General features: G+C 42.3%; 2 long non-coding RNA genes across 32 annotated transcripts in view; one reads left to right on the top strand and one right to left on the bottom strand.

The window, feature by feature from the left end:
* Nucleotides 1-27,998, top strand: part of LOC107319935 — an 80,405-nt gene that overhangs the window by 3,917 nt on the left and 48,490 nt on the right. For 10 of the 31 annotated variants that reach the window (XR_001558024.2, XR_001558026.2, XR_001558043.2 and 7 more), the window contains exon 1: nt 7,672-7,929. The exons of 1 other annotated variant lie outside the window; for it this stretch is intronic. This is a non-coding gene — a long non-coding RNA (uncharacterized LOC107319935). Of the gene's footprint in view, nt 1-7,666; nt 7,930-8,548; nt 8,627-13,998; nt 14,287-27,998 lie in introns of those variants that run through there. 20 more of the 31 variants (XR_001558032.2, XR_001558023.2, XR_001558018.2 and 17 more) reach the window with 10 other exon arrangements.
* LOC107319937 lies at nt 365-8,576 on the bottom strand. The gene is made up of 2 exons (XR_001558044.2): nt 8,472-8,576; nt 365-2,057 (listed from the first exon to the last, which is right to left on the bottom strand). It is a non-coding gene; the product is annotated as an uncharacterized LOC107319937 (long non-coding RNA).

Here is a 27,998-nt window from a genome sequence, read left to right as displayed (position 1 = left end):
CAATGTGAAATTCCTGGAAATGTAGCAGACCAAAGGGAAAAGCCTTATGGTGAGAGAGGCAAGAGTTGGTGGGTTGTTCCAAGCTGGATCTCTGAGGATCCTTGAAGGTGATGGAAGGCATGGAGATACTGTTCTAGGGCAGCACTGAAGCTGCTGTGTGGCTTTAAATCATCATGGGAACGAGCTTGCTGGATATGCAGACCTAGAAAGATGACCAGATGTTGCTGTGCTTTTTCCCCTCACCCTTTCCCCTCTCCTCTGCACAGGGATAATGTGTTATAATGAAGAAGCTCGCCCAAAGCAGCAAGGAGTTAAAAACTCCATCAAACTTTAGGTAGATTAAACATTAAATTATTCTGGCACGTTATATTAAACAGTCAATTATTTATTAGTGGCACCGGAGAGCACATGAATTCTCTAGATCAGAACAAATGCACTGATGCAGTCCAGGCTATTTTTAATAGTAGTGCTTTGGACATAGTGTGCTGGATGTGATGTGTCTCATCACTACGCGCATCATTTAAAGCTTTTATAAACAGCCACGCTCTCCCAGAAACCAGACGTTAGGCAAGCACTTGGACAGCAGCACAGAGCAGTGACGTAGCAGCATGATAAACATTTGCAGAGATCCAAGTAGGGTCTTCAGGATCGCTAAATGTTTGCGAAAACATGACGTGGGAAGGAGGGCTTGTTATGGGACTTGGAGGCTGTGTTAACTGTGTCAGTAATGTTTAAGAAGCAAATTCTCTTGAGATTCCAAATTCCCAGTCCTCTCAGGTTTGGAGCCAATCAAAACAAGAGCAAGTTGCTGAAGAACTCCTTCAGCAAAGGGTAGTGTGTTTCTTCTGCTCCTTGCAGTAATGTAGCAATAGCAGAGGAAACTCCTGCAAATCTCAGGAGATGGTTGTACATGGCAGGATGCCACTTACTTACCTGCCTGAGTCAGCTGCATGGAAGCAAGTTGAACAGTAAAGTGCACTGCCTTCCTCTCCTGCAATACCACTACATGCATGTTGTGCATTCAAGGGCAAGTAATGCTACTGTCAGTACTATAGTGAGAGCTATTTTTAATTTACATGATGGTCTAATGTAAGCTGCCCTAGTTTTCTAGTACCCATGCCTCAATGTGACATAGGGACAGAGCAGAGAACTCACTTCCTCAGAGGCACTGCATTATGAGCCACTTCTTGCAGAACCACTGGTGTAGTAATAAGGAGCTGTAGTGAATAAGTGAGTTGGCATGGGACCCAATGCTTTTACTGCAATGACTTGCAGTTGGGAAGCTACCTGCTGCTGAACCCTGGGGGGAGAAGAGGAGTTGGCAGATCCTGTAGGACAGAAGCACATCAAAAGAGATGAGAGGACATTCATGCATACATGGGAGATGACCACCACCTTGAGTTCCCAGTGTTGTGCTGCTGGATGCAAACCTTTCATAGCTGGGATAGACTTTTTGCTGTTTTGAGTGCAGCGGTGTAGTGGGCTTCTATTTCTAACTGAAGCAGAGAGGCATGCTGAAATACGAGTTGTGTCAGAAAACAGACTCTGTAGCTGACCTCCAAAGTAATATCATTTAACAGCATCAACAAATGGACTGACAAACTGCTGGAAAAATACACATAAAATATGGAGCAGCAATTGCGTGATTTAAACCCATAAGGACAATGTAGAATTGATGTTCAAAATCTGTTCCCAAGTGCTTTTGTCATCATCTGTTACAAGTGCAGTACGCTCGTCCAACTGATGCGATTCCCATGGTTGTCTTGGCAGTACTTGAGTTACATCCCACCCCAAGGGAGCTGACCTTTTCGTCACTGTGAACAGAAAATAGTCCCTCTTGGAATTCAGTGACCCTGTTCCAGTTTGACCATGTACTTTCTGATGGCTTGCTGAGGTCATTAATGTTGATTTACTTTATTCCTGTGCAAAACGATTTGGCACATCTCTTTGGAGGGAGCCCATGACTCCACATTCAGTGTGCGATGTCATGCTGTGGAGTTGTGCCGCTTGTCTCAGAGTTTATCGTGATGCCTTGACTTCTACCTCATAGGCTGGAGCTAAGAGAGATGCAAGGAGAATAAGTCAAAATAGAACAGCGAGAATTATAGACTTGTAGAATCACAAGGTTGGAAAGGACCTATGAGATCAATAGACGGAGGTGTTGCCTCTTGCCATGAAAAGCCATCCTAAACAACCTGGCTGGGATCAGAGAAGTAATGTTGAATTGTAAATAAATGGAGGCAGCACTCACAGCAATCCTTTCCTACCAACTGAATGAAAGTAGGAGAGCAAGTGTTTTTGAAGTGTGCATCAGCAGTGAGGGGTCAGTGGGTGAGAGCAGCATTTAACTGCTGTCTTGCCAAATGTCCAAATCAAAACTACTGAGGGAGAGGGGGAACAAATCCATGAAATATGGAAACAAAAATAAAGGGAAAATAAGTTGTGGAAAGGAGAAAGAAAACAGAGCTCAGAAAGAATAGTGAAGAATATGATTGAACAAGAAACAAAAATTGAATAGTGGCACATTCCTTTTGCAGTTGGAAGCTTAGTTCAAAATTAAAAGTAAGATGTCTGAAAATGAAGGTAATCAGTAAAGCTGGAAACAGCTGAAAGAAAAACTCCAAAAGGGCACTTAATCCCATAGAAAAACCAGAAAAAAATTATTGCCTGGACTGTCATCAGCATCTCCTTTTCTCCATCTCATTTCTGCAGCGTTGTGTTGCTCCTTCAGTCGCTGGAGCACTGATTAAAATAGATATGGGGAGGGGGAAGAAAAAAAAAGAGGTGAGCTGTAGCTCTGGTGCATATTAGCACAGAAGGCAGCACTTCTGAATGTTTGTTGTTTATTTTTCTAGCTGGAAGTTATAGGCAACTTTAAATGGAAAAGCAATTGCAGTGGTACAACTGAAACTTTTCATTCACTGCTCCCCAAGCAGAGCACTACAGAATGTCACAGTGGCACGCTTCAATCTCTATTTCAAATGATTTTAACCTAAGTAATGTGGAGAATCTCTACGAAAGTCAAAGTGGGAACACCGTGCACCAGTCACAGCTTTGTTTTGATGCACAGAAATAACAGCTTGCTCTCAGAACTCTGCTGCTGCTGTTACTGCCCTCAGTGCTTGAAAAAGGATGTTTCTCCTCAGCTGACATCTGCCGCTGCTTTTTGATAAATCACATCAGCTCCTTCAGCACAGAAACCATTGGGGGGGAAAAAAAGGTAATAATCAAAAATGGAGAATAAAATGGCTTGGAGCACCCTGAGATGTTAACTGGGTATTTGCTAGCCTTCTTGCCCAGTAGTCTGAATTCCAGTCCAGAGACAATTTTAGGAGCCAATTCAAATATTTGCACCTCTTAACGCTCCTTTTTAATAGATAAATAAATAAGCCTTTGTTATGGTGCTATGGAAAATCTGACAGCGTTTCACAGGGATCCAGCTGAACAAGCAGTCCTGAGGGCTGAGATCACTGCAGGGACTGAAGGAGGCCTGGCTGTGCCAGCACAAAGGGATGCTGCAGCCTGTGCTCCCCAGCTGATCTGCTGGGGCGGTCAGGCTGTTACATCCCTGGTAGGATACGGTCATCCTGACAATAAATCTAACTATGTACTGTGATAAATGCAGGTGTTCAGATCCCCTTTCCTTGATGCCTAAGTAAAACTCATTTTTAGTGAGGAATATTTTCATGAAGACAGTGCAAACTCATTTACTCTGCCACTGGGAAAGCTGCTCACCTACTGCACCTTGGACACAGCAAAGTAATTGTACTGGAGGAGGAAGATGTGCTGAACAGGAGATGGGCTTCAGCAGAAACTCTGTCTGATTGAAACCCAGAGCACTCAAACTCAGCACATCCTGTGTTTGCTTATCTTCCCCTTTTTGATACTGATCTTCAGATCTGCATTCCTCATTGATTTCACATTATTGAAAATAACAGCTTTGGCATGGCAAGGCTACCAGTGATGTGCTAGGACTGTTTAAGATGAATGGCTGTTTTCTTAGATACTCTGAAAAGACTATAAAGTAAAACAGACTTTTTCTCTGTATATTAAGCTCAGCTGCTGCCTCCCTTTTTCTGATCTAATCTGCAATAGGTGGTTGTCATATCCTGAATGCTTCTCCACCTGGATCTGTCTGTGGGTTTCTGTAATAAGTCAGACATTCCTACTGAGAAATACAATACACACATAAATCTGGCGTGCTGTTTGTTAGAGAAGGCTAAATCTTCTATCATCCATCCCATGACAAAGTCTGAGTGGTTACAGCAATGTACCACCACAGATTACATCTCCTGAATGTAATCACTGCAAACTTTTCACTTTCTGGAATAAACAGTACAGCTGAAACGTGATACTATTTCTGCAGACGCTGCAGTGTTGCTGCAGTGAGAGAACAACACTGTGTTATCGATTCAGCTGAAATGCTTCTTGCAGAGCAAGCATCAAAGTAAGGCTGTTTTATCAGTTTACATATTTTAAACGGAGAGTTTATTTCTTGCGTAATCCTCCTCAAGGCATTCTGGTGGCTGAGCAGAACCATTGCCAGAAGCATCTGCTTCCTGATCTGCAAATGTAATTTCTGCTCTCCTCCTTCCATTTTTCTGGCTGGCTTCTGGAGTTTTTCCTGTGCTGTTACTGAACCTGATATTGGTGTTTTTAATGGAGAAAGCACAGTTTTGGATTTTTTTTAAGGAATTCCTGAATTTAGACAGAAACTGATTGTTTTGCTGCTCTGAGATCAGTCTCCTTGCTTTGCTGGAACAACCTGCTTCCTGTGCAGAGGATTGTACCAGGATGAAAACTACTGCATCCTGTTTGGCTTCAGGTCTATTGCATTGCCATCTAGCTATTTGTTCACCAGTCCCTATATGTATTGAGCTGCTTTGATAGAAGTGATCAGCTCAAGCATTAGGGACCAGCTGGTCTCCACAACCAGACTTGATGACAGGCAGAGTGCTTTAAAGCAGGGCTCCTGCAGCATCTATCCTTGCAGATCTCTTAAAGGCCAGGTTGGATGGGGTTTTGGGCAGCCTGATCAGTGTCCAATATGGTGGTTAGCAATACAACCTGCAGCAGGGGGACTGAAAATGGATGGTCTTTGAGGTAACTTCCAACCCAAGCCATTTTATGATTCTCTCTCTTCCTGTTTCTGCCTTTTTCTTGATGTTAAGATGGTTAACTTAGATGGTTTATGCCAGGATTCAATTGTGGGGACCATGAAAAGAAGTCTAGGAGCTAGGCTTTTGCACAGATGCTAGCTCAGAATCTTCCTCTATCAACTTCGTGGAAGATGTGACAAAGATGAAGCTGTTTTAAGGTGTAGGTGAGGTGGGCTCTTTGCTCTCAAGGGTTAAATATCTACCTCAAGTGGGAGCTCTACTGCTGTTCCTAGTTGAGAAAATGGTTTGGAAATGAAAGCCCTTCTACTGTGTAAATGCTCATAGATAATGTCCTGAATATTTGGATATTTCTGTCTTTGCACTTGGTTATTTTGGAAATAATGATGCCCAAGCTGAGAAATAATGCAGTATCTGCAGTTAGCTTCACTTCTTACCCTGTGTTGAAGACTCCTGGGTCTGGTTGAGGTAGAACAGACCATTCTGGCTCTGCTAACAATGCCCTCAAGCAGGTGAGGAGCATTCCCCATGCCCCCTCTATTGACTGGAGATTGTTCTTACCTCTGTTGTCCTTTTCATTGCTACTTCCACCTGAATGTTTTTTTTCCTTCATCCAACTTAAAATCTCTAATATCTATTTGTACTCTGAGTGGCAGTTTGGAAGAGAGAGAGAACTAGCACAGCAATTCTTTTTTTACACTTCCCAATTCTTTTTACTTCCCAAGCAGAGGAAGTAGCAAAATTGCTGATAATGAACTACCTCATTCATAGCTTATGACAGAAATGACTGCCTCTTGTCAAGGCATGATTTTCGTGGAGAGGAGCTGAGGATTGAGAAATGCTATGAGTTGTCATTCTGACTCTTCCTTTTACCATTGCTGTTCCTTTGCCTTGAAGCTCTATCTTCTGTTATTATCCAAAAAAGGAACTGGCAGGTTTCTCAAGGCTCTCCTTGCTGATGGAGTATTTAACGCTTCCCCAGTGCCATTTCTCTGTTGTGGGCTCTACTGACCAGATGTCAAAGGTTATTTGGAGCTGTTGTAAATGGTTGACATTTCAACTCCTGCCTTGTTACTGGAGTGTTGTGAGAAATGTTTTTTGTTGTTGTTGTTCTTGTTTTTATTTTTAACAGAAATTTCCTAACAAAATAATAATTCTGTATTTACTTCTCAAGCTGCAGAAAGGTATGTTAGATCACGGGGGAAAAAAGACACCAAAAAACAACCTAAGACTGAAACATGACTCTTGGAAACAAAGAGTCAGGCTATTTTTATGGGTATAACTTTAGTTTAAGTTATGGGAGAGTGCGACATGCCTTCTTGCTCATCTCGTATTTTTTTTTTTTTTTTGTATTAAGCACTGAAAGTCAAAGATTTGTTTTCTCAAAGAACATAAGAGACTTGTGGAAAAACAAATTATCTAGGGGTTGGACTTTGGTTTTGTTTCTGTTCTTCCATCTTTGGTCCTTCTCTACCTCTGAAACATCAGGAGATATGTTATGACTTCAAAGAGGATGAATCATGGCTGTATCTGGTTACAGTCATTCCTGGGACTCTAAATAATATTAAATGACATGGACTACTTGCAAGAAGGGTACGTTGACCCAAGCCTCTGTCTTTCGTTACTGCTTCTGGCATTTTTTTTTCTGGGCATTTCTAATAAGTTATTCTGACTCTAAAATTGCTGCTAGTTTGCTCCCCTCTCTGCATGGATTATGGCTTCCTTCTGAGACTTAAAGTGCGGGCTGGATGGAATGCTATTAATTTCCTATTGACATGTATCTGTTGGGAGAGGTGTCTTGGGTACATCCAGGACAAAGCCATTCAGGACACAGGTTCTGGTAGTTTCCTTGGCTTCTTGGTAGGGCCTGGGCTAAACTACAAGATGAATATATCTCACTGTTACTTTCCCACATATCATCTCCACTCTGCATTTCTGGCTCTGGTTTTTGATGCAGTAGGAGCAGCTCTTCTTCAAAATAGGGCAGCTATTCAGACTAATGTTCTTTCAGCAAGAATAAATGAGATCCTAGTCTTCTAAGCAGACTGAGATTCTTCCTATCTGAAAGATCTGGTGCAGTAGTTGTACCCATCACACCAGGCGACAAATGGCAGTGAAACTGTAATGGCTACTTTTATATGTGCCGTGTTAACTTGGCAAACACAATTTATGTTACTCAACCTGGGGCTGTGATTAGCAGGATATGATCTAGGAGTTCAATGTTTATACACAATACTGCACTGGGATATTTGTTCTGATTCTTTTTCATTTAAGCATAAACTTTAAAATGCCTTACTTTTAAAACTAAAAATATCTGTCTCTCTTTGTTGTTGATGTTGAGGAAGTAGAAGAGTTCTTACATTCTAAATCTCAAATAAGTTTTGGCCCCATTGAGAGGTCTGAAGCCGGGGTCTGGTCTGGTCACCTTCTCTGCAGATTATTGCAATAGCAATAGATGCAGAGCAACCAGCAACTGGGGAATAGGAAAATCTGCTGTCACTGCTGTGCTGGGAGACTCTGGGTCCTCCTACAAGCTCCTACTGGGTCCCTTGAAGTTGGTTTACACTTCTAGAGGATCTTGCTGTGTTGCAAGAAGGAAATGGCTCTTTACCCTTAACAATCTCAGTAGATAAGGATCACTAGCTGCCAGAGAACCTGCTTTTCTGAGTAGTGATGTAAAGCCAGCAGGGCTGGTGACAAGGGCTTGCCTTTCCAAGGCAGGATTCATCCCAGGAGAGCGTGGTACACAGCAGTCAACAGCTCTGGCAGTGCTGCAGCTGAATAAGCATGAGCCTGGGGTGCTTCCTAACCTGTGAGTACTACAGTGGCTTTTTGCTGCTTCTAGCAGTGACTTTTTGGGGTGTAATCATTAGACAGGATGCAAATAATTTAATAGTAAAATTACAGTAGTGTGTGCGCATGTTTTACTTGTCTTGAGAAAATAATAGCACCCTTTACTACTGCACAGGGAGTGGGAGCACTCCTAACTGTGCCATGTGTGTATTCTTAAAAGAATTAAATTGCATGGCTGCATTGTTCTGCAGAGATGTGTCTGCCCAGAAGACAAATCAGGATGTAATGTTAAATACGCTGTAGATCTTATGTATGCTATTTTTGTGCCTCTATAGCAATGAGCCTGTTCAGCTATGGGTAGCTTTATGCATAAGTCTCAGCACACAAACCAGAAGATCCACACAACTGTTGTAGTTGCTGGCTTGTGCTGATACAAATTTAAACAGGATCTGTCCGTGCAAGAAGAAAACATGTGCATCTTTAATCAAGTTCTGCATTTTTCCCCCCCTTTTTTATGCTGATGTTCAGCTGTAGCAATTTCAGCAAAAATGTACGACTTACCAACACCAGGCTTCAGCTTCTCTGTGTGTAATGACATCAAACAATGCGGGTTTGCAGGAGGCTTCAACAAAGCAACGCTTGCCACTACTCACAGCAGAATTTCTGTCACCGGGAGAAGTTATTATATTCACACAGGGAAAGGCATTAGCTTAAAGGTTGGTGTTTTTGTTTGTTTGCAAGTCAAGGGTGGAAATTTTCAAAGCAGCGCAACGGACTGAATTAACTGTCTCCCATTACTGGAATGTGAATGTGAAGTTGCTGAAAGCAGCTGAAGTGCTCAGAGAGTTGGGAAATCTGCAGTCCATTGGCTGCACTAACACTGAGAAACATCTGCACCGCCAGTCCTCTCTGTCCTGCTGGCTGCTCTTAATAATTTAGAGCAGAGCTAACGTTAGGAACCATTGGGGTTTTTTGTGTGTTTTTTCTTCTTTCTCTTACATGAGCATTTTGCCAGTGATTTGTACAGACATTTTAATGGTTCTGAGTGAATTTTAGAATGCAAGATATCCTTCTGGTGATTTTTCAGATGCTAGTGACGCCTTGTGAAGATTACAAAATAGTCTTGCTATTTCATCAGTCCATCACTGTAAAATGCTCCTTGTGATTACATCAAATGCAGATGAAACATTTGCTCAAGCAGTTCAAGGTATTAACAAGTGCAATGTATTTGTGAATTAAACATAATGTACTGAAAAATGCAGTGTAGTGCCAAATTGGTTTACATGCTCTTTAGCTACTGTGGAGATCAGGCTGGGGATAGGGCTGCACACAAGGACTCTGAGGTTGTTTTTTTTTCTCCAAGAAAAGATCAAGCATGTGGAGAACTGTATCTTTTTTTTTCTGATGATAACAACTTGTATTATATACTTACAGACTTAGTGCATTGGAAACTGAAATCCTTTCTCGTAGTCTGAAACACGTGCAATGAATAACAAAAGGACGCATCTCAAAGTAACACACTGTTCTATAATTTATGAAATCTATCCAATAAATCACATAGGGATGCATATCATCCATTAGAGGGCAGGATCCTCAGAGTTTTTAATCCAGAATTAGTTACTTATTTTCCTCTTGCTTGGTACAAGCTATTTTCCATAGTTTTTTCCTCTGTTTCACTTTCTTCTCTGACTATAGTGTTGTGAGGCTTCTCAGGGATGGTCTGTGCACTAAACAAGGGAAGAAATGTTCTGCAGAAAATGGGTGTGAGGTGCAGCTGTTTGTATGCTGTATATCAGAGCCTGGCATTGCCGACCATGCCATGCTTTGTGTCACCTCCATCACTTACTGGTTTGGAAGTGTGCCAAATCTGTTGGGGGAATGTTAGGAGCCATTGCATCCCTCAGATTAGATGTTCAGTCAAACAGTAGTCTGTGTTATGGAGGCAATAGTGGCAGAGACTTTGTGTGACTGCTTTTGGTAAGTGAAAGTTGGAGGCAGAGTTACTGGCTGGGATGTCCCTCTGAGGTGTCAATGAGAGAAAACATGGCACGTTTCATACAGAAACTACGGTGTGAAATAACCATGGAAACAGTATCATCTGAGCCTGCCAGGTGGTAAGAATGGGCTTTCTTCCCCCATCATCCATTATCATAGCTCCTGTGCAGTGGGAAGAAAGCAAGAATTGGAAGGCTGGATGACAGCCAGGTGTGAAGGAGCTCAGCTCTGCCAAGGAAAGGCCTCTTTGGTGAGGCCATTGCTTTTCAACCAAGAATAGGATCTGGGGCAATTCCCAGAGGATCATGACAGCATTTCCAGCAGTTGAAGGAGAGTGTGCAATTGCATGGCTCAGGGATGCTTAGTATCCTCTCTGTTCTCGCCAGCCATGAAGGCTGGCTTATCTGAAACCTATAGGAATGAGTGCTGAAAGAGGTAAAACTCATCTGAATATCCTGGGCATTACTAGATGAGCAGGAAGGATTCTGTTGCTCGCTTGCACAGTCCTCCTAACAGAGTGCATAATCAAGAAACCTGAGGATCTCCTAACCCATCTGCTGACAAAGAACTCCCAACCCCCTCATTAAAGTGATGGAATGAGAGCTGCAATCAATTACAGAAGTGCTAAAGGTGATGAAAATTAGTTCCACTGGGAATTTGCCTACAAATTTTCTTTTGCCTGCAAAAATCAGATTACGACATAAAAATCTCTGAGGAGTGAGGGGAATGAATTGCAAGACCAAGGCTTTCATTGTATGGAAAAGAAACAATTAAAAATGAAATAAGGGAGGCACAGCTCTCCTTCCAGTCAAGACTTAGTCAAATCACCAAGAACAGACACTGGTGAGGTGGATCAAGATGCCACCACTGCTGTATGAAAGAGTATTTCTGCTCACACAGATTTTTCTAAGTGAAATGTAGGTACTTGTTTTCCACATTATGGCAGATAACTGTTTTTGTGTTTGAGTATGGGCAAAGAAATGGTACTGACTGTGAACTCTTTTCCATCCTCCTTTAGTCCTCAGTGGTCATGTGACTTTCTCCAGTGTTCAATAAATGACGACTTTGGAAGGCTCTCTCCTAACCTCTGTAAATTATAGGATCTCTTTCTATGACTTAATAGAGCTGCTCTTGTGCAAGGCAGCATGTGCAGGGTTAACCAATGACTCCAGCTTGAATAAAACGTTATACTGCGTTTGTTCCTGTAGGTATCTGTAAGATACTGATTTCCAAGTGTTTAGAAAGGACAAATGGGATGTGAGGAAAAAGGTTTGTGGAGACAGAAGGCAGGAAGACACTTAGGAAGATAGAAAAGCTGTTGAAGATCTCAATTATCTGCTTGAAGTCAAAATTTGAAGAGATGATTGATCTTAAATTATTTCAAATTAGATTTAATTTCTGATTAATCTGTCATTTGATATCAGTGCCCAGCAGAAACAATTAGACTAATTCTTTTGAGTGATACTACAAAATAAACTTTTCCATTTGATTTGAAGGAGTTAAATGGTATGTTTGCACTGGAAGACACTATATTAATGTGCTGACAGATGTCCAGGTCCACTTTCCTCCATAATTAAAGCACTACTTGAATAAAACCTGAAAGGTTGTTGCCAGATCTCTTCTTTCAACCTTCTTTCATTACATTTGAGGTTCAAGTTTTGTACAAGGCTTGGCAGAAACTTGAGAGCCGAAGTTAAATCCAGACTGTATTTGACAAACATAGAGGAGTATGGCTGACAGTTACGACCAAGTGCAAGTGGAGCTCTATGGCTTTGTGTAACGGAGGCTTTAGCCATACTTTGTGGTGTTCTTTGGTAGCTGGCTTCTTCCCTCCTTTCATCTTCAGAATTAGATGTTCGTAAGAGTTTTAGGAAAATATTATTTCTGTTGGAATGTTGCACCCAAAGTTTTCAGCCAATATATTTTGTTTTTCATTCATCCGCTCACAAAAGCAGAAAAAATTCTGCTGTGTTTACTTTGAAACTTCAGTTTTGAGGTAGAATCTGAGTCACTTTGTCATGGATGCTCATTCCAACGATTCAGCTGATCTGATACGCTTTGTGCATGACCGAATTTCACAGGCTCCTGCAGAAACATCCATCTCCTCTACAGTGATCAGAATCTATTGCTCTTTGCTGTATGACCTTGTACCAAGATTTTTATCAGCCAGAACTATGTTGTTTTATGCCTATTATGTTATATGAAATCCCTGAGTGAATCTTACTGACCCTTGCCACCCGTTCCAGCTCTGTCAGAAATAGGACTTGATCTTATTTGGAGTTCAGCTCTGATAAAATGTACACCTCTCACTGTAGTTTCAAGTGTTCCTACTACTGGAGGAAGTAGGTCTGGGAAAGTTTCTAAGCAGAATAGCATGCTGTGCATTGGCTACTACATTTTTGCATCAAGTGGAGGATCTACTTTTAGCTAATGTGCATAGGTGCCTAATGTGCCCTCTTATTCCCTGTGGAGCACAGATGATATGATGTCCCTGGAAAGCAAGGTGATCATCACTGAAGTCTGATAGAAAAGTCATGCTATGTGCGGAACAGAAGAGTAACTGAATTGCTTTGTTAGTGCTGAAAACACTAAGGTTGTGGAACAGGCATTGTATTGTGGCATGGTAGGAAAAGCAGCAGAGAAACCATCTAGCTTTTTACTCTTCACAGCTGAGACATAGTGAGTGTCCTTGCCTTGATATTAAGTGAATGCAGGGTATCCACAGTATGTGTTTACCTCTGTGTAACCTATGATTAGACCTGAGAGTGCCTGTGATCTTTTAAGGTGGAATTTGCCCTCGTTTGTCTCAGAGGCTTAAGAATGATGTAGGGATGGGGTTGAACTCTCTGTGTTGTGGGAAATTGCGCTGGTAGGAAACATCTTATTGCTGAATCCAGCACACATTGATTGTTGCTCTGCATCTGCGTGCTTACAAGGTGGGGAAAAACAGGGTTTTCAGCAGTTCTGGTGGTGTGATTTGTTTGCTATCAGATATGTTTCTGCTAGAAACTGTTACATAGTTATTTTTAATGCCTATTTTTTCTTAGTGCCTTTCAAAGTACAGGAAATGGTCTCTTCTTCCTTCTTGCTGATGGGAACAAAAGCAACTGCATGTCAGTAGAATCACCAGCAAGTGTTGACTTATACATATTGTTAAGCAGATTAAAATGTCTGGATTTGTCCCATGTAGTGTAGATGGGAAGGGGTTTGCCAGCCTGATGGGGCTGAGCACATGCAGTAGGGATGCATGCACAGGAAATAGGGCAAATGGATGTTTCAGATCACCAAAGGTGCGGAAGAACTGGATGTAAGATGAGTTTTGACACCTTCATATTTGAGGTTAATCTGTGCTTGATGCTGTTTTAAACATTAACACACATGCACACACAAATCACCCTTGAAAAACAAAACTTCAAAACACTTGGTGGCAGTGAATTACCTAAATTTACTTATGGAAAGCCTTTTAATTTACCTCCCTGCAGATTCCTTTTATTTTTAGTTAGTTCCTAGGAGTAGTGAATAAACGAAAGGTCATACCCAAGCTTTCAACATAAGCTAGGTGTTGTTTTATCTGCTACTTGTAATAACAACTAACTAACACTGTAGGTACTGCAGAAAATAAATGGTGTGTGTTCAATTTTAGAAGAATGACCTGAGAGTGACAATAGAAATAGAAAGCAGGGGGGGTGGGGGGAGGGAGGGAGAAAGTTTACTGGTTCAGATGCAGAAAGCAGTGTGGCTGAGACAGTCCGCAGCTTGGCAGGGGAGCAAAGCCCAGCTGTTTACATAGAGTGGGATTTGTAGGACGCGTCTTTACTCTGTTCTCTCTGGAGAAGGTTGGCCAGGGTGACGCTGAGCTGTGCTCCCTGCTCCAGAGGAATGCCTGAACTACCGTAGGGACACACCACCATCTGCTTTGCTGATTCTCTGTCCTAAGAGAAGCAAATATCTTGGAGAAGTGACAAAACACAACTATGCAAATCACTTCTTCAAAAAGGGAACACCCACAACAACCATGTATTTAAATTCTTACTCTGGAAACTCTGGTCCTACTCAAATTCTTTTTCATTTTTTCTTTCTTTTTTTTTTTTTTAAATTCTTCTTGCAAGTGGAAACTATTAAATCTTCAGGCAACTGAAGCATCTAAGAATGGAGTTTCCTCCCTTCCCACCCCATCTGCAGGAAGAAAGTTAACTTTTATTAGAACTATGTTTCCTGGGCTCATACTTGATTCAATAATGGCAAGGTTTGAGTAACCCTGACTATGGAGCAGTTATAAGGGAAGCATGGGAAAATTGGAATGTTTGACCTTCTTTGAAATGGTCATCGCTGTCTGGACAGACCTTCTAATGCTCCTGGAGCAATCTCTGCCTGAAATGTGGTATCAGGATTTTTTCCATTCTTTCCCTTCTTGTGTGCATTGCTTTTGTGTCACTTGCATATAGTTTGTCTGCTTGGCATTGTGTGGTTTTCTGGTTTGTATACTACCACTAATGCTTTGTGGGTATTTGTTCCCAGCACTTCTCTGACTTCTTGAGTTGTTACTACCTTGCGTCTGTATGGCAAGTCTTTGTCATTGAGATCTGACCAATTTCACTGGTCATCTTAGGGAAATTTGTGAATAATTCTGGTCTGTTTTCCAAGCAAGGAATTAGTTCTGTGATACTGTGATTAAGTTCTCTGTAATGAAAAGCTTCTGTGACTTTCTTGCTAACGCTGTTCTGAGTTTGTTGTACAGATGAGTCAGTGCTTTGCTGTAAAACTTGTAAATTATCTAATTAGATTTGTACAAACTGTTCTTCTGGAATAAAACAGAGTCAGTTGGCCTTTGGGAGGGGTTTTTGCAGCTGAAGTGATTTATATTTCTGTTTTTTAGGGCTTCAGATTAACAAAGCAGCTAAGTGTGTGCTGAACATCAGTATATGTGGAAATAGTGGTTTGAGTGTTTTATTATGTGTTACAGTAATGCAACCATAAGCTTCCAGTATCTTCTGCAAGCAAGGGCAGAAAGAGGTGTTTCTGTGGTGGGATTTCTTATCTTTGAAAATCTATAGTCAAGACTTCTCTCTACGCTGCCTGGCTGAATTAGGAGCATAGATTACAGTTTTACTTAAGTGCCTTGAATGTGCATGGCTGAAGTTAGGAGGGATTCATCTCTGGCTCTGCTGCTTCTGTGTGGAAGAAGGATTTCAATTGCAAAGCAAGAATGCTGCTCAACAGAATTAAGAAGGGTAGCATTAAGGCCTAAAGTATCTCCTAGACTGATTATTGAAAGCCACAGGGATAAACTTCTGGTGATTTTAATAAGATAATGTTCTCCTTTTAAGACCAGCTAACTCCATCTGAGCCTACCCAGGTCAATTTTCAGCCAGGAGATCTGTCTGTGGAAGGGGAATTGTGCTCTGAAGTGGAGGAAAAAGTTTGTTATTTTGAATAAACGTACAATAAATGGGACTCAGAGCAAACTGATGGCACAACTTGAGCTAGACTTTCCTTAGAGCAGGCACACAATGGAGAGGCAAACCAGTATTTGGTGATTAAGACTGAATACCTGCACCCCTCACTTCCTTCTGCCCCTGTGTGTTGTTGTCCACATGCAGCCTGCTCTTTATGTGATTTTTTTTTTTTTTTTTTTTTTTAAATCAGCTTCCTCTGCCTCCCCTCTGCTGTCAGCTGTGGCATTTTCCAGATCCCTTTTGAGGACTTAACTCTCATTCTGATCTTGAGCAGTCCTGCCTCCCAGGCTTGTGTTAGAGCATCTGCCTCGGGTGGGAGATGATATACAGTAGTCTCCTTTATTTACAGGAACATTTCCTTAATGAGAAATGTCCTCCAGCATTTCCCCTGAAGAACCAGCTGCCTGCTGTACTCCTGCACCCTGTGTCTCAGGACACCCACAGAAAGGGCAGCTGGATATCTTGCTGTCCTCGGTGGAAAAACATTCCCCAGGAACATAAATTTATCTCTGAAGTTCATAGGTGTGCTGGGATCCATAGTCTTTTTGTATGGTGTGGAGTGCTGCACTACTTCTCACCTCTACAACAGGGACTGGATTTGTAATGGTTCCTTGTGAAAAATAGTGATATGGGATTCATAACTGTATTCAGCCAACAGCAATGATTTCCCAAGTGCTCGTTTAATAAATGTGTGTGTGCAGTGGGAAGCTCAGTCTGTCTTTTATATTCGAGGCTATCTTGACAACGCCCAAAGCTTCAATCTGTGAGTGCTTGTGGAAAGGCTTAGGAGGTCTGGGTTTGTTCTTTTGGATTTGGAAGGAGTGGGGGGTTAGGGAAAGGTTCTGCACCAGTGTGGTGGGTATGTGGTCATCCAGGGCAGTGGTTGCAGCCCCAAACTGCTGGAGTCGGAGTTGTGTTTGGACAGTGCTCTCAGATAAAGGGTTTGAATTCTGGGTGGTGCTGTGTGGAGCCGGGGTTGGACTCGATGACCCTTGCAGGTCCTTTCCAACTCAGGATATTCTGTGATTCCATTGTGAATTTGGTCTGGCCACTGCCTATGGAAGCTGCAGGTCTTGCTTGGGTCAGACAAAAAGCTCTGCTCATGCTCTGGCCTGCATTTTATACCACACATATGTGGATAAAAACCAGAAATTTTCTCATGTCCATGAGTGACCTGCAGGTAGCTTTGCTCCTGGCTGCTGGATTGAATAGTTTGGGGCTTCTGTAGACTGCTTAGGGTCACAAAGAGATGTTACATATTGATTACTTATGTTGTTGTTTGGTAGTTTCTTTCACCTTGCTTTTCTGATAAGACCTCTCCTTCTCTTTCCACAAAATCCATTCCCCTTAATGTATGTGCACTAGCACTTCACTGGAGCTAGCCCATTTTCTGAGGAAGAGCCAACCCCTCAGGGTGGATAAACACCTCTTAAATAAATGGAAATTTATTTATTATTTCTTTTTCTCTCTGATGCCAGAGAAATGTCCCTGCCAGCACCTTTTTTACGCTGGTGTTTCTTAAGTGGGGTTTTACCTTTGGTGATGAATTGCTCTTATAGGAGCTGTGGCCTTTTCTCATCTGACTAAGCCAAGCAAGTTTGTCCCATTAAGAATATTTCATTAAAACTTTATCCCCGTGTGCTTCAAATGGCTCTTGTCATAACAGTGTCCAGATGTTTCTTTAAAACTGTCTTTATCCAGTGGTTTTGATAACCTTCCTTGGCAACCGATCCTCTGTGCTGAACACTGCATTCATTATCGCAAGGAGTTCTGCTTGGGTGCCTGGGTCTCTCCTGGTGTTTTCATTTTTCTAGTGAGAGGCTCAATAAACTGGGAAACACAAACTTATTTCATGTTGGCTGGGGCTGGGGCTTTAGATTTATAGCTCTTTGGTCGGGGACCAAGCCAGTTAAAATGCAGTCCTTCAGCCTTATCTTGCTGGTGAAACACTGTGTCTGCAGAAACTGAATTCATCCTCTTGTTTCTGCTGGTTTAGCCATCCGTTATTCCCCTCGCCTCCTCTATTCAACACATCCCAGCTTCTTGCACAGCAAAGCTCCTCTTTCCCATGCTTTGATTGAGACTTCCTCCGTCTCAGCTGCGCTTTACCAAGAAGACTTTGTCCTCAGCAGCAAAGGAATGACCCAGCTCCTCAGCACTGCTCATGAAGCCCATGCTGAGAATCCTTGTTCCAGCACAATGCCAGCCTTCCCCAGGCAAAGCGGCACACACACGTCACCATGCAGGGCAGCATCGCTTGGGCGGGTGGGATGCCCTTTGTGAAAGTACCCTCCAGACCCATTTGCATTCATAGGTTGAGTGGGAATTTGTAAGGACTTCATGAGAGCTATAACCAATAGAGCTTCTCAGGGGATGATTCCTTCTCAGGGCCTATGTTTCCAGTTGAGAGGGTTTCATTTTTTTTTCTTTGCTTGCAAATACTCTTTGTGAATGCTTCACATCAGACTTAGATCTTTGTTTTCTGTTCTTTTTGGAAGGCATATTTTGAATTCTTAGCGGGATTTTTCTTTATGGTACTCTACAGCAGACCTAGTGTAACAGCAAATGTTTAATCTTCAGTTTTTAAGCCATTGGTAAACTTTTCCTGGTATTTTATTTTCCTTTCCTCCTAATAACACACAAATACCTATGACAAAGTATGGTCCATATCTTTCTCTTATCAGAATCTTTTATCAGTGGTCACTGGTGCTTGTGAACACTTGCTGCATCCTGGATTTAAGGCTGTTTAGTGTCAATATATTATGTTGAATGAGCCGGGTGCTGGCATCCCTTCAGCAGTAACAAGGCTGAGCTTGCAATCATAGTTTACCTTGATGGTGACAAGCATTATTTCCTGGGGACCCCCTGTGCCAACCAGGTGTATCATGTTCCTGCCACCTCGTGTCCATGGCCAGCAGCATTACCAGGTATTCACCGGGCTGTGTGCTCACTGCATCCTTACCAATCTGGAGATGTGATTATTGTATGTGTTTCTTGATCCCTATGTTGCTTCTCTGTCTAAGCTCTCCTCTGTGAACCTGTTTCTGAGGCATCTGTGCTCTTGCACATGTTCTTGAATATTTTTCCATCATTACCTTTTAATTTTTTTTCTGAGCCATTCTCTGTGTTGAAAATTCAGTGCCTAGGGATGCAAAAGAAGGGAACAAGAACATTTCAGTAGCGACTCAAAGCATAAATCCCCAAATTCAGATATATTTTATCTTCCCTGACAGGAAAATATGACATTAAAGGAAAAGAAGTAGGTAAGAGTGCAGTTAAGGAGTAACAGTTCTTGATTGGCTAATGCAAAAGGATAAGAATTTCATATGTTCCCAGATTTCATTATTCTTCAGGCCATCATTAGCCACTTGAAGTGAATCAGCATCCTGCCAATGATGCAGTCTTGTTCCAGTATTGCAAGGACCACATCGAGTCATTTTGAGGTGAAGCACAGCACCAACTGCTTGCATAGCAAGGCTTCAGTCATTTCAGCAGGCAAAAATAGAGCATGCATGTTCTGTAGTCTGGTGGGCTTTCAAAAGGGTGTTTATATTTGATGCATCTAAACTAAAAATAGGGAAATGTGGTGTGTTTTGGTTTTTTTTTTAATATATATGATTACTATTGTAGCATAGTCCTCTAATATTTGCACTGCAGTGAAGACTGCTTTGAAGCAAACACAGCTCAGCCTGGTACAGGCATCCAAGCATTTGACGTGACAGCTCCAATCAGCACGAGGAAGGAAATCAGGAAGAAAAATCCTTGGGTTGCCCAGACCAATGGCCTCTATTTTCTGTGTGCCCTGCAAAATGGTAAACTCTGTGCATCCTTTTTCCATAATGAAGAGAGAATCTGACCCTCTAATCCTCTTTCTCTAATTACCTTACATCTGTACCTTGCTTGATTTGGGCCTTAACGCAGCAAAGATTTTTAAGTATGTTAAAGTGCTTTGCTTAATCAAATCCTCACGTTCTAATTCAGATGTTCCCAGAGACCTTTCCTTGATGATCTGGGGAGAATTTCTGCTTTTCTAGGCAGAAGCCAAGTGTGTGCTGACTTTTTTGCTTTTCTTTTTTTCTCCTTGGCATGCCTCACAAATTTCTTATCAGTGCTTAAAGGCATTTTGGCTCCTTGTCTCTAAGCACACAGGCAATAAATCTGCTGTGCTGTGTAGGTACCATCAGGACAGACCCTTCACTGTAGTCTGATGTTGCTGCTCCAGAGCTGAGAGCACTTCAGTATCAGCATCTGACCCTTGGCTGCACCAAACACACGTCTGCCTTCTACAGAGGGGCAGAACCTAATAAATACCTCCCAGCCACCAACCTTCCCTTCCAAGGCTAAAGGTCGTTTCTGAATATCTCTGCTTTGGTTTCCATGTAACTGTAAAAGTTCTGTCAAATGTTTGATTGCTATTCTACTGCCTTAAGTTTGGTTCCCAGCATCCTCTTATGAAGTACCAGCCAGTAGTGACCCCTCCCTTGTTCTGCAACATCTCCCTTTTTATTTGGTGCCAGACTGGTTTCTGGTGGACTCTGGGGTAGCCTTGTCTTGCTGCAGACAAGCAAGCTCCAAGCATGTTGGATTTTGCCATTTGGGGATGCCTGAACCTTCCCAAACCTCTTGCTGCCTCTCTGCCTGCTCCATTTTGGCTTGTTTCCTTTTCCACCTGATTGGATTGGAAGAATCGCACCCGCTCACATTCAAGAAGTGAACCTCAGAAAGCATATACAGGACTCAAAACATCTGCAAGCAGTCACCACATTGACTTTACTTCTAAGCAGCACTTTTCCCCACATTTCTGTATCTGTCTTTTCTATTTGGACTGCGGGCCAGCGATCCACTCTCTTTTCCAAGAGGTTCATGATTTCAGATGAACCTTGCAGGCAGCTGTGTAATGCAGAGTCACATTTGCTTTAATTTAATTAGCAGCCTGTATTCTCTTGGTGCATTGCGTTCTGCTCTGAAGGCGTTCCATATTGCTGGCTGATTGCTATTGCCCAGCAGCCCCCTGGTACTAAAGAACAAACCCTAACCTTTCAGGATAGAAATTCAGGCAATGCTGAGGAGTGTATTGTGATGGGCAGTGTATCTCTTCTACAGTAAAATGGGAGAATTTATACTCCTATAGAATACATTCTGTGAGGGTCTCTAGGCTTTTAAAGGGAGCTTTATGAATCTGCTCAGGTTTTATAGAGCTGTACAGGTATTGTCCATGTCTAAAATGTTATTGGCCAGCTTCATTGTGACAGAAAATTGAGTTCCCTTTTTATTGGTCTATACTGAGGGCACACTGCTCAGTAAAATACCCTGAAACCTAGAACAAAGTCTATTTTAAAATTGGAGACTGCTCTATTTCATATTTTCACTGCCCCAAGGGAAAAAAAAAGAAAAAAAAAAGAAAAAAAAAAACCCTTAAAATTACTGGACTGCTTTTAAAAGAAAAATGTTCTGGCTGGATTTGGAACTGAGGTGGACTGTATTATCTCTATTTCACATTAAAGATGTTAAACTGTAAGGGAGAGATACTTCTCTGCTTATCACAAATCTGTGGCAGAGGGCCATAGGATATAAAGTACGGATGAATGCAGAGAAATTCTCTGTAATAGAAAGTGTGGAAACAGTTTCATTGCCTCTCTTTCTGCACAATGGTGTGCTGGGCATACAAGGCAAGCAACAAAGGCATCCTGAGGTAACTGGTGCACCCAGGGGATAGCAGCACGTGGAGGTAATCATGCCCTGCACCCAAGGGATGTAGCCTTCAGACAGTTCTGCTGCTTCTGTGGCTTTATGGTAGCTGACAGCTCTGTATCTCAGTGGGGATTTTTAAGGTATTACTGTAATACAATCCTAACTGTTGCAGATGGAGGGTTCTGTAGATATGTTCTTTCAGGTTTGGTTGCAGGCATCTGCCTGCATGTGTTGTGGCGCTGCAGCCTTGTGAGTGTTCACCATTTATTTCTGGGATCCATTGAATTTGTGGTTAAATTAAGTCTGCAGGTTAATTGAGGAAGATGCATGACTTCAGGTGTCAGCAAGAGATGAGTACTAATCCCATCTGTGTGTTTCAAAGGCCCTTATTAGATTCAATAAGTACACATTTATTCTCTCCTTCGCATGATTATTGCCACAAAGGTCCTCAGCAGAACCCCTTGGGCTGTTCCATAGAGGTAACTTTGGAGGAGTTCTTTGGAGAAGGATACAGAAGGGTAAAGCACAAACCCAATGAAAAACACTATTATAGAATATGTCACATTGAAACTGAGCAGGTTGTGGAGGAAATTATGCCTGGTTTAGTAGACTTTAATCAGTTTTAAGTTAGCCTCACTAATTAATTTCATTTAAGGTTCATGTTAGTGCATGCGACAGTATATTTGTGATGTGACAGTTTGTCCCAACAGTTGGCATATCCTTGTAAAATAAGTAGTCATTTCTACTAACACATTTTCCATCAATTTCCATTCATTCAATGACTTAAATGAATTGCAGAAAGAGACTGGAGCTTCTACATGAGTTAAGAGCAGAGTCTGGAGCAGCTGGTCACTCAGAAGATTTGAGGCAGTATCAACCAGAAATAGGTCTGTTCTGTGGAGCCTTAACTCCTTGAGGACATCCCTATGTAGTGACTCGTGTGTGTGATATAAGCCTTGTACAAGAACCAAGGTGGAGAATGTGTGATGGTTTTCTTTGTGGCTGGAGTCATTGTGATGCAAATCTCTAACCTGCAGGCATGAGATAGACAGAGAAAGCAAGGAAATGTCAGTTCTGACTGCCTCTCTGCATGCTGCTATGGCAAAATCTAACTTCCCCAGCTGTGGTGACTGGTGCAAGGCATGGGACAGGATCTTGTCTTTAGGCACTGGAATAATCCAGCTTCCAAAAGTAAAGGCAGTGATGGATCAGGCGTAACTTTCAGCCTGCTCTCAGCAGGGCTGCCTTCATCCTGGTAGATGAATGGGACTATGGCTGGCAGATCATGGGATTAAAACACTGACACCTCATATTTTATAAACGTGGAAGGAATGAGATTGATGCACAAAGCTGGGTAATGTAAGTGCAGAGGCTGTGTTGAACTGAGCAGCAGGAAAAAAGGAGGCTCCCATATTTCTGACAGGCTCTTAAAGGTTTTGCAGATCCTGGGGAATCATTGATATCTAGCTGGAGGGAAGCTGAGAAAAATGAATTGCTCCTGTGCAAAGGGAGGCTCGTTCACTGCATTGACTGCTGGTGGTGCGCAGCGTACTGCCTCCTAAGGAAGGGAAGAGGGAAACAAATTGTGTGTGGGAGATGCATGACGAATTAAACCTCTGGATAACCCCATGTCAGTAAATCACTTGTCCTAAACCCTAGTCCTTGGTGCTTCAACATGCCATGAAATCATGTAAAAGCAAGACTTTAAACCCTTCTTATTTGAAGCTGAAGCTTTTCTTAAGCATATGAAATAGATCTTAGGGAAGACTCTGCAGGGCCCTTATGTTGAAACATCCCATGGCTGGATGAAAGTAGGATATACTGTTGACATGACATTGAAGGTATACTTTTAGCTGGCTGTATGTTACATTTAAATCATAACTGGATAGCTCCATCCTTTTAGGATCAGCTGCAGTTCTGCATCTTTGTACAAGTCAAGCAATGCAAGGTCTCTTTTCCAACCTTTGTACATGATAGAATGGTCCAATAGAGGAAAGCTCTCATTAGTTACTAAATGGCTGATAGAATCATTGATATATGCTGGTTACAGGTAACACAAAGTTCCCAATTAGCAGTAGACGTGAGGGAATTCAGCAGTCTGTGCAGCCTCTCTGCCCCCAGCATTTGCGCTGCTGCTGACAGGGCAGAGAGCCAGTGTCATGTGTGCAAATTTGCTTTTCATACTTCCTTTAGTGCAGGGCAGAAATGGAAAGGACTGCTGTTTGCATGAGTGTGCTTTCAGGCATGGGAAGAAGTTTGGACTCTCTGTTAATGAAATTTTGTTAGGAGACTTAAATGATCTTGGAATTCAAGAGGTTAATGTGACTTCTGGATATATCTGGACTGATGTGATGCCTGCTGTCATTCAGGCTCCACATGACCCACCAGCTCTGGTGTTTGGGCATTCATCCTGGCTGTAACCACATGTAAGATAAAGCGGTGAAAGCAGCTACTCTGTTTCTAAATCACTGTAACCAGATTTCCATGTCAGTGTTGGGATGTCAAAGTGCTGGTTGTGCAGGGATGCCGATGAAGAGATGAGGCATGAGGACAAAGTGTTGGGCTGCTGTGGCTGCATGTTTAACTGTACCAGTGTGACACATTGCTGTAAGTTCAAGCAGTGCTGTGCTTTAGAGTTCGTTTCATTTCAAAAGTGAAAGGTTGACCTTAAAAATCAATAAGGTGAGATTTATCATGTTTCACCAGAAGTCATTTATGGAGCTGCAGGGATTGAGGCAAGTGGAGGGAAAACGAGAAAACACAAGGTCTGTAGATTAGCATGGACTGAGGGTGCAGCCTGACTTAGGACTGCTGTTGAGCATGGGGCAGGCCTCCAACCCGGCCCTTCCCTGTGGGGCTGCCAGCTGAGTGCTCCCCTCAGCTCTGCCTGCATGTACCAGGGCAGCCATGGCCATGTCTGCCAAGCCACGTGGTTTGGGATCTTCATCTCATTCTGGGTCTTGATATCCCATCTACTGTGGGAGAAGCTTTGTCTGACTGATTCTACTCAGTCAGCACAGAAACGTGTGCATGGACTGTTTTTTCTTCCTTTTCCTTCTCTCCAGCCTGAAACCATTCTTGTCTTTAAGCCTCCTTGAACAAACAAGATGCTGTTCACTAGTTCTGAGTGGTGCTTGTTAGTACAAACCCCCTCCTTTTTCCCTTGTAGCAAAGAAAGTTAATTGAAGTAACAAGTGATTCAACACTATCTGGTTAAAAAATAAATAAATTAATTAAAAAAATCTAATAAATGTTTAACATTTAAACAAAGTTCACTATATGCTCCAACAGTACTGCATCTGTGTTTCCTCTGCTTCTTTTTTTTTTTTTTTTTCAGCTTGGCATACAAAGTACCATTTAAATACCATGGTGAAAAGGGCAAGCATTCAATTTAATGCCTTTGAAATTATTCTGGAATTAAATGCTGGGCAATATATCTCAGCCAAGCAGTGTTGCATGTAGCCACATGCAGCTAATGAGCCATCAAAGGCAATGCTTTAAACCCACATGCATACAGTATGCAGATCCTTTATTTTTGCGGTCATAATACATACAAATCAGCAAACTTAACTCTAAATCAAACACAGGTAAAAGGAAGAAGAAATATAAATAAAAACAAAAAGAAAAGGAGAGGGAGTAAATTTGTGGCTAACTGGAAAGAAATCTGAAACAACAGTTGGGGTTTCTTTCAACACCATTAATCACCTCTGCTGGAACATCCCTCACAACCCAGGCTTTCTTCTCCTTGCTGTTATTTTCCCTCTTTAGCGTGGTACAAAATGTATGTGTTCTTTGTTGTTTCTGAAGTGGTTTTCCCCGTGCTGTGGAGGAACAGCTCAGGGCATGGCCCATGACTACTCCCTCTGCTCATGGCTGCAGGTTTCTGCCCTCCTGTGATGCCCTGAACTCACCAATGTGGACATGGCTGTCTCTGCCCACAAGCTGTGTGGTGGAGAGATGCTGCTTTGACACTATCTGGGACAGTGCTGAGACCTTAAGAACACATGTAATGAAATTTATAAGCCAGAAAGGAAGGATGTGAGATGGTATTTGTGTAAGGAATTGAGGCATGGGTTGTGCCAGCGTTTCCCTTCCCTACCTGCTTTCCCCGCAGCAAAACAAACATATGAGACAACTTTGGATCTATGCTGGTTGCCTGCAGGCTGCTTAATGGCCAGTGCAAAATGACTGATGGCTTTTAGCCAGCTCTGGAACAGCAAGAGTTCACCTTGCTAAAATCCTTGAAGGAGATGGAAAGGCTCCTGCAGCCCTCAGGCATCTGCTCTAGGGAGAGCTGTTCCAGTGGCCTCGGCTACCTTGGTGCTCATGGGGAGCATGGGGTAATCAAGGCTGGGGAAGTTGTCTTGGTTTCTATTTATTTTTTATTGTTGGAGGTGGGAAGTTGCTGCACAGGAGCAGGCTGTGTGCAGTGCCTGGTGCCTTTTGAACAGTTTGTAATTTGGACAGGCTAATGGGGCAGATTTTTAATGAGTTGCGTCAGAAATCCTTTAATTGCATGATGATGATGGGAACTAGAGAATGAGCAACTGGGAGGAATACGTGATTGCCTGAGTAGTAGGAGGTAGTGCTCGCACGAAATGGGCAAGGTAGTGAAAAGGTGGGAGCAAGGTGGGGTTGTTTTTGTCTCTCCATGGGTACGTTTGTATGGCACAAAGGGATTAACTTGTCCAGTGATGGCAAGGAACACTTAAGCCCAGTCTTACACATGGGGTGTCTGAATGCTCTTCTCTACATACATATGCTGTACCTGGAGAGCCACGTGTGTACGTACGTCACATCTATGTGTGGAAATGTGTTCGCTCTCTGCAAACAAGCCACAGTTGAGGCTATTCTCAGGTGGTGGCTGAAGAAATCAGAGGCAGGATTAGTAGCTATGATAATCCTTTAAATCAGTAAGTGATCTGGAAAGCAATCATGATAAATGCTGAAGAGATGGGGAGAGGGGTCCATACGTGTCCTGCTCTGTTAAGTGGAGTAATCGCAAGCCCCTACCGTTTATCCTTGCAATGTGATTTTTGATCAAACAATGTTTGTGCATGCTTGTTTAAATGTCACCATCCATTCTTATTAGTGGAGTAATTAAGAGGTTATATTTGTTGAGCTCTGAAATTTCTTTTCTGTTTTTGATCCTCAGGCGATATGATTTAGGTTTTGTGATATCTTCTGCTTTCTGGCAGAAGAGGTATAGGAAACAAATCAAGCTTTGCTGTTGTACTTAAAGTGTATTTTTTATTTTGAAGTGTTTTGGTTTGTGTGTAAGTTTATAGATGTTTACACGACATGCACGAATCTACAGTTCTTTTCCTATGCTGGAAATTCTCTTCGTAGTGGTGGTGGTGGGGGAAGGGGGAGCATCAATGGAGACGGTCATCTTTGTATTCAGCATACATTAGTGTGATGAATAGAGATATTTTTCCCTCTACCATTGCAAATATTTATAAATGACACATCAGCGCAATTTACTTTAAAACGTATTTTCTCTCACAGGGGTTTCCTCTGTTTGTCATGGTATTTATCCAACTGGGAAACTCTGAAAAATGGGAATGTGTTAACACAACAAGCCAGAAGGATACAAATCATTCTCTTTCTGCCCCTCTGTGGGAATAATGTGAATATTTATAGATCTGGAAAGCTTTCAGGAGTCTTTAATGAGTGAGAGAAAAACCATTCTCTTTGTGCTGATACCATTTTTTGTTTAGGCCCGAACATCCATCAGTTAGTAGCTGTAGCACCAATGTCATTGAATTAAATCAGCCATCTATACTTAAGCCAAGTTTACTGGTTTATTTTACTATTAAAATTGCAGTAGAGCTGAACAATTATTCAGAACTGCAAGAGCAGCATCATTTAGAGCACGCAGCCAAAATAACATGTAAAACTTGGAGAGTGGGTTTCTTGGAGAGTGGGTCAAATGGAGACCTGCTCAGTCAGCTTATGTCATGCAGCGGGCAGTGTTCCTGGTGAGACATTTAGCAGAGGCTTCCAGGCCTCCCCAGTGGTTGTTTCTTTGCCAGACTGTTTTATGTGGAAGGTGGGTAGGATTTTATGAGAAGTGAAAGAGAGCTGATAAGACAAAAACGGGGGTTCCAGTGAGCTCCTCTCCCTTATTGAAGCCAACTGATGGAGTGGGGAGAGGAGGAGGGTTAACGCGATCCAGTGGGAACGCCGAGAGCAAAGAAAACACTTCAAAGAGAAGGCTGAGCAGGGGTCAGCAGTGATGTCAGGTCCAAAGAGAAATGAAGAGGGGAAAACCTGAACTCTGTGCACCTTGTCTGACAAAGACAGCAGTGTTGGGCACGAGAGGGAAGAGTGGAGACTGGCTAAAATGGACACATGGGAGGCAAGCGGAGGATGATGAAATCTGGCAAAAGGAGATTTCCTTGTGACAAAAGAGAAAGCAGAGTATCTCATGAAAAATCAATCGCAGCTCTCATCTTTTGCCTTTTGAGTTTCCAGGAACAAGTTATGAGCAGAGCTCCAGAAAGGGAGTGGGAGTGTGCACCACTTTAAGAGGAGATGCGAGGCTGGGTTTTAGCACAGCTCATTCTTCAGACAGCTCTTTCATGCAGAGGTCATATTTGGGTCTTTTGCTGTTGTTTGCTCTAGGACTGAAGGCCTGATTCTGACCAGAGCAAAAGCTCCCATTTCTGTAATACAGTGTCAACATAAGATAAAGTTCAGCTCTTTGTTCACGTACAGCCAAAACAAATCAATAAAGCAAACTCGAAGACTCACTTGGGATCAGAAATCCTATGCAGCCTTCCAGAATATTAAGTTTTACCATAATATTTTGCCTCAGGATGTTCTTTGGGCACAAAGCAGCTATATCCTATAGCAGCGAATGTAAGACTTAAAAAGATATCCTCAGTAAATGTATATAGTCTAAAGATTGAGACAGAGCAACAAAATCCAAGAATGTGGCACT

Source organism: Coturnix japonica, chromosome 12 (assembly GCF_001577835.2).
Source record: "Coturnix japonica isolate 7356 chromosome 12, Coturnix japonica 2.1, whole genome shotgun sequence".
Lineage (NCBI taxonomy): Eukaryota > Metazoa > Chordata > Aves > Galliformes > Phasianidae > Coturnix > Coturnix japonica.
The sequence above is the reverse complement of the archived record's forward strand: the minus strand, read 5'-3'. Positions and strand labels throughout refer to the sequence as shown.